Below are 7,442 nucleotides of genomic sequence, written 5' to 3'. Positions count from 1 at the left end.
TGCCCGGGGGAGCTAAATAGAGAAGAACACAAGAAGATGAGTAAGTATAAAGAAGATGTCAAGATGCGGGAGCTTTTATATAACTGATGAAGTCACAAGAGAAAAGCTACTGAAGAATCAGAAAGAACTGGAACCAATTACAATTGTTTCTTCTTCTCCTTGTTTAGGCAGGGTTGCAGTCTCCTCTTCTAGTGCTGGATTGACATCTTGTCTGAAAGATAAAGCATAATCACAAACCAGACATGAAAAAAATATGAGAATAGAAGAACAAGGTAACAAAGGAACTTACGGGTCGACGGTGAAGTCAATATCATCACTCTTTGTCTTCTTGTTTTGATACAACATCCTCAAAATCACTTTGTCATGAAATAATCAGAAAGCTGTAAAATTCAAAATAAACAGACAGAAATCCCCCAAATTTAATACAAATCATATAGGAAAAACAAACCAACCAGAAGCAGTAACAAAGACGAAACTCTACACCCATGGCATGTTTACTTACTTGGAATGGAGTTGTATTCCGCTGGAATCAATTCCATTCTGGCGTTTACTTGCTAAGAGGAATGGAATTCGTGGTGAGACCCACCTCCAAAATTCATTCCAATTCCGGAAAAGTCATGTAATTGTAATACCAAGGGGGGAGGTGGGAATGAGAGGGAATGGGAGGGAATGAACATTTCTTCCAAAAATATCCTTATCCCTCTACTTATATTAGTTGTGTTTGGTTTGACATGTAGACAATACATAGTACCTTAATAAACCTCTACTTAATTAGTCATAGGTACAAAATGACCTACTTAAATACATATTTTGATCAAGTGTTGTAAAGGAAACACTAAAGAGAGTTTTTTCCTATTTGTAAAAGGGTATTTTGGTAATTAACTTAAATTTAATTCTGATTCCTTATTACAAGTAAACAACAACAATCGTAACTAGTTTCTTTCCTATTCCTCCATATTATTCCATTCCGTCTCCCATTCCTTCTGATTCTTATTCCATATTAATTCCATTCCGGGTAAGTAAACGTGCCACCAGTATGATCTCATATTCCATTGCATGTCTTAAAGTCGCCAAGTCTTGGCCCTCCTGAAGCCGAAGAACCATGATGTTCAGTTCTTGATTGTTGTAATTAATCATTATTGCAAAAACCAGTGCCGACAAGACAAAACTCCAGCTAGCTATGTAATACCCGATTTTTCGGGTTTGATTCGTATAAATTCTTGTAGATTATTAAACTTGAAATTTGAGTAAAAATCACATTTTTCGTTTTCTCGTCAACGTAAAACGAAACGAAACGGATTTCGGAAATTTAAATTTAAAAACGTTACGTTTTTCTGTGACTCAAGAGTCGACTTTCATTCCATCGCTTGTCTCTAAAAACTTTCTTCACGGAAGTGGTAGAGCTGGTCGATACGAGTTTGTGGACGCACGGCGCACCTTAAGCGGACGTCGCATGTGAAAGTTATTATCGACGGAAGTTGGTTTCCGATTTTGGAAAGCTATAAAAGGACTTTTTTTGGAAACTTTCCCAAAAAATCAGAAATTCTCCCCGGTTTCTCTCTCCTCTCCCCCGATTCTCTCTCCCATCACTACTCCCCTCTCCGGCGATCTCCCTCCTCCGGCCACCATGCACGACACTGCCGGTGTCGTTGGGATAGCACAGCCGAGCCACGTCAATCTGTGGCACCGGTGAACCAGCCTGCGCCGTGATGCGGTGCCACCAAGGAAGGACAGTCGCTGCATCGACGAAATCGGTGTCGCCGGCGACGCTCGAGCTCGGGGCCACGATGGCGAGTCTTCCTCCTTCCTTCTAGGCACGATTCCACCGGCGGTGAGGCTCGAATCGATCTGCAGCTACTCCGATCTCCAAATTCCAATCCAGGATCTTACTGCGACGGTTTCCGGCCGGCTTGAGATGAGCTGAAGGTATTGTTGTGTCTCTCTCCTTGTGATCTACGTTTTTCATGTTAGATGTTTGTTGATTTGAAGAGTTTTGGTGGAAGGTGGTGGTGGAGCGCATGCCGTTGTCTGTGGCGGCGCGTGAGAGGAGGTAAGTGCGGTAGGGGTTAGGCTATCAAGCTAGGACGACGTAGGAAGTGAAATTGCAGGTTTTGGAGGTGGTGTGTGAGGTCACGCGCGCCGGTTTCGGAACAGTAACTTTACGAACAGTAAATTGTAAGCACTTTTCATGAACATGAAAAATTGTAAATAGTGTTTCATGAACAGTAATGAAATGCACTTGTGAATTTTTACGATAATGAGTCAGCGCCTGTGAATTTTACGTATCATTTTTTAAGCACTTTATCATACTATTAGGTGACCGACGAAACGAGTAAGGGAATTACTTTCAGTGTCGTGGAAGTTGCACGCAGGAAATAAGGTGAGTAAATCTCACTATGACGAGTCTTCCCTTGGCGGTGACGCATATTTACGATTTCTTAAAAAAACGATTGAACTATGACATGTATATAAGATAGTGGGTTGTGTATGTATATAAAATGGTAAATACGATACATATATAGGGGTTGCTATATTATATACTGTTACGTTTTTATTTCCAAATGAGTTTGTACTATGGCAACTATATGTATATTATTGAGCAAGAGTCCCTTGGTTGTAGTACAACAAATATGTGTTGATTTTTATATTGTACGCGGTTTTAACATTGAGTCTTGTTAAAACGTTTTCTGGTCTTCGGACGTTGTTGGCAGTAATCAGAACCAAGCCTTGGCCGGGTGCCAGTTACGATTTAGTTAGAGCTCTAGTCAGTCTGCCGGTGTACTGCATGAGGGGTAACAGATGGGTTGCCTAGGTCTCATGAGTACCCATATTTTTATGTGATATTGGGTAACAGATGGGTTGCCCAATATTTGTCAGCGTACTGCATGAGGGGTAACAGATGAGTACCTGGGTCTCATAAGTACCCTTGTTTTAAATGTTACTTGAGTAAATAGATGGGTTGCCCAATGTCTCACGAGTACACATATTTTCTAATATTATTGGACAACCAGATGAGCCGTCCAGTGTCACATGAGTACATTTATCTCTAAATGTTATCAGTTATTTTCTTTTGTATACTATGTGCGTTATACTGTTAGTTTACTCATACGAGCGGCAAAACTTAACAGGTTTGTGTTTACAATCTCAGTGCACCTATTTGATAGTGTAGGGAATAGTTCTAAATGTGTGGATTAGCAAAATTTGAGGTCTTACTCTAAAGATTGTCGAAGTTTATTTCTTCTATTATGGTGAGGATTGAGAGAATTTTACTTTCTATTTGTTATAATAATTGATTTATAAACTAGTTATGTATTAATCAAGTCGACTGAGTCGTACTATGAACTCGGGTTCGATACACTATTATTATAAGATAATTTCAATATATTTGAGATTGTTTTAGAGGTTTCAGGGCTTCAATTTCGAGTTTTTACCATTCGAAATTTCGGGGTTGTGACAAGCTAGGTCACCCAAATGGACCAAATGATCACTTCCCGTTGGTTCATCCACGGCAAATTTATCATGATCAGTGTACAACTTAAACTCCGACCGTAGACAACAGCTGAATACAACATCTCCGTGATCACTGTGCTCCCGTGTAATAGATAATGCCAGTACTGAATAACTCGAGCGTGTTAAGGCATAAAGAGTATTTTCCTCCTTGTTTAAGCCGTGTTATACACATTCAATCCGCGGGGGAGGGTTCTTCGGTCCCTTCGGTTCGATTACTACTGTTGGTCCTTGAGGCAATTCATTCAATTTAATTTCATATACATATATTTACCAAAGTATGGAGGGAAATGATACCTCGTCACAAGAAAAAGAGATCCCTTCATCTAAAGATAGAAAATACAAGAAAATTAGTCTTATATCCAAGTTTAAATCCACCGAAACTATGAAATCATCGATTGACAAACTGATAACTACAAGGCCCAAAGATCATAGAAACGGAAAACAACCCCAGAAAAATACGCTGCGAGATTCAATTAGCATGGCCATAATCGACAAAATTTTCTTGTATTCAATTATCGTGATACCCCCCTACTCAGTTTATTGTATTGTTGTGGATTAGAACGCAGCAGGCATTTTCGAGAACAGAAAATTAATGGAATTAACAGTGAATTACGATCGATTATTCGAGTAAGGGGCAAGTCTTTGCATGATTAACTAATGCAGTAATTAAGCAACTAAAGGATGTGTGTGGTACGTTCTTACATTCTGAGTTCATTATAACAACCATTGAACACTATCGATGAAAGAGTGAGCTATGTGAGAGAATCGATATGTGCTACTTTCCAACAATTCAATGAAATCTCGTTTTCTTATCAGAAGTTCAATAGAGTTTTGATATGGTTAAGAAAGTTGTTATCCTCATCAAATATTTCATAATCTCGTTTGCCTTGTCATTTGTATAGCCTGTATGTCACGAGCTTACTCTTTTGATATGCAACTCGTGCGGCCTTAGCAACTCCTTTATGCTAAGTCAGCCTTAAACTCGCAAACGCCCTACTAGAACAATTAAAAGGCAAAGAAGAATATCTTGAAAGAGAACTTATATTGAACAAGAAAACTTACAAGTATGCTTGATAGCTTGCTTCTTGTTTGATTGCTTGATGGAGCAAATGAGAGGGGTGTCTTGCTATTTATAGGTCTCCTCATCCTACTTTACAAGTTCTAGATATTTCTAGGACTATATACATTGTAGAGAATTCTAGAGAACTCTCCATAAATCTACACAAGTCTACAAAACTCTAAGATGATCCTTGAGTGTTCTAGAGAATTCTTGAGAAGTCTAGTTCTACTAGCCTCTCCAAGGTTCTAGAGATTTCCGGAAATGCCTCAAGACTTCTTGAGACTTCTATCGCCTTCTAGGATCTTCTACGATCTTCCAAAGTGTTCCGCCATATTCCGGATCCGTCTAGAATGCTCAAGGTAAAATTTGGCTAAGTTTGGCGGGATGTGACATGTAGCTCCTCCTTAGCGACCCCGAACGAAGGTCTAACTTTGAGAAGTAGCATGCATGACCCAATTGATCAAAGAGATCGGCAATGAGAGGAATATGGTACTTGTTCTTTACCGTGATCTTGTTGAGCGCTCTATAGTCGATGCACATGCGTAGAGATCCATCCTTCTTCTTTTGGAATAATACCGGGGCACCGAACGGGGCTTTTGAAGGTCTAATGAATCCCGCGTCCAAAAGCTCGTTTAATTGCCTCCTTAGCTCCGCTAACTCCGGCGGCGCCATGCGGTATGCACCCATGGCGGGTGGCTTGATCCCTGGTTCCAACTCGATTTCATGGTCGATCTCTCTCCTTGGGGGTAATCTCTTGGGCATCTCCGTGGGTGATACATCCTTGAACTCTTCAAGAACTGCTGCTACCTCCTTGGGCATATCATCTTGTGGCCTTGGCTCCTCATCATCAAACTCACTAAGGATGGCCATGTAGCTTTCCTCTTCCCTCTTGATGCCTTTCTTGAATTGCAATGCCGACAAGACCTTGATGTCTTGCTTTGCTCCTCAGGTTGTTGGCACCACACACGACCTCTCGCCATCCATAATGCATAAGTTATTGGCGAATGGCACCGGGAATGCCTTGACTTGATCATGGAACTCCAACCCCAAGACTACCTTGTAGTCATCCATCGGCACTATCGAGAAGTCTAGGCTCCCACACCAAGCTCCCACGCTTGTCTTGACTCCTCGAGCTACTCCTTGTATGGAGCGGGCAGGTGAGTTAACCGCCTTGATGGAGCCCCCTCCATTGCTTGCCTTTAGTCCTAGCCTGCGTGCCTCCTCAATGGAAATGAAGTTGTGGGTTGCCCCCGTGTCGAGCATTGCCGTTGTTGGCTTCCCACCTATGGTGATGTCCATGAAGAGTAAACATTTGGCTTGGACCTTGGGTGTAGAGCGGATTGCATTAAGCACCTGCAAAGACCCCAAGTGTGCACCTCCATTGCCACCCTCGGCTTCACTCTCACCTTGATGAATTCCTAAGAGCGCGCTTAGTGCTCTCCTTTGTGGGCAATGCCTAGCCCAATGCGGACCATCGCATAGAAAGCACTTGTTGTCGTTTGACTTGTCCGAGCTCTTGAACCTTGCCGAGTAGCTCTCACGGCGGGGCTCCTCCTTGCATTGGATTTTGTCTCCCCCACCTTTGGCATAGTTGCTCTTCTTCTCCTTTGGCTTGGTGGACTCTCTTGGACTTGAGAAATCAATGAAGCCTTCGGCCACGGCTATGGCGCTAGCAAGGTCTTGCACTCCACGTCGCCTAAGCTCCGTCTTGGCCCATGATTGGAGACCATCCATGAAATTGAAGAGTGCATCCTTATCGGATAGGTCGGGAATCTCAAGCACCAAGTAAGTGAATTCTCTAATGTAATCACTAATAGGCCCGGTGTGCTTGAGCCTTCGCAAGCGAGCTCTTGCCTCATCCTCGACATTCTCAGGATAAAATTGCTTCTTGAGTTCTTTAACAAAATCATCAAAGGTAGAGATGGTGCACATACCACTTTCGACATCTCGTCTTCTCCTCCACCACAACATGGCGGTGTCGGTGAGATAAAGAGTCGCGGTCTTTATCTTGGCATCCTCCTCCATGATGCCTACGGCCCCAAAGTATTGATCTAGCCCCCATAAGAAGTTGTCTACTTCTCGAGCGTTGCGCATGCCTCCGAAGCTCTTTGGCTTTGGCACCTCGATCCGCTTGGCTTCTACGCTGCTCCTGGTGCTAGCCCCGGCGGCTAGAGCGCGCTTGCCTAGGGCAAGATCTGCCTGCATTGCCTCCATGCGTGCAGAATCTGCCTGCATCTCCTCCATGCGTGCAAGCATGCTATTGTGTTCCCTCTCTTGCACTTCACGCATCCGGGCGAGTTCCCCCATGAACTCCTCGCGAACCTTGTCTATCTCGCCCCGCAAGGACTCCTCTAGCTTGAGCATCATGCCCTTGATCGCAGTGTGAATTGCGGCGTCCTCCGCCTCCAAGTCTTCCACCTGGGCTCCCATGCCACTCACGCTCTCTTCCACTTGAGCTAGTCGTGAGTCGATTGCAGCTAACATGTCCTTCACTCGTTCCTTCTTTGGAACCGTCGGGTTGACAAGTTCTTCATGACCATTCTCTTGCGTGTCGTCGGAACCACTACCAACAGGATTGTCATTCTTTGCCATTGAGTCGAGTTAGCCTCTTGATCGAACTTCGGCTCTGATACCAACTGTCACGAGCTTACTCTTTTGCTATGCAACTCGTGCGGCTTTAGCAACTCCCTTATGCTAAGTCAGCCTTAAACTCGCAAACGCCCTGCTAGAACAATTGAAAGGCAAAGAAGAATATCTTGAAAGAGAACTTACATTGAACAAGAAAACTTACAAGTATGCTTGATAGCTTGCTTCTTGCTTGATTGCTTGATGGTGCAAATGAGAGGGGTGTCTTGCTATTTATAGGCCTCCT

The sequence above is a fragment of the Argentina anserina genome, chromosome 2, assembly GCF_933775445.1.
Source record: "Argentina anserina chromosome 2, drPotAnse1.1, whole genome shotgun sequence".
NCBI lineage: Eukaryota > Viridiplantae > Streptophyta > Magnoliopsida > Rosales > Rosaceae > Argentina > Argentina anserina.
Note: the sequence above shows the minus strand (reverse complement) of the source record.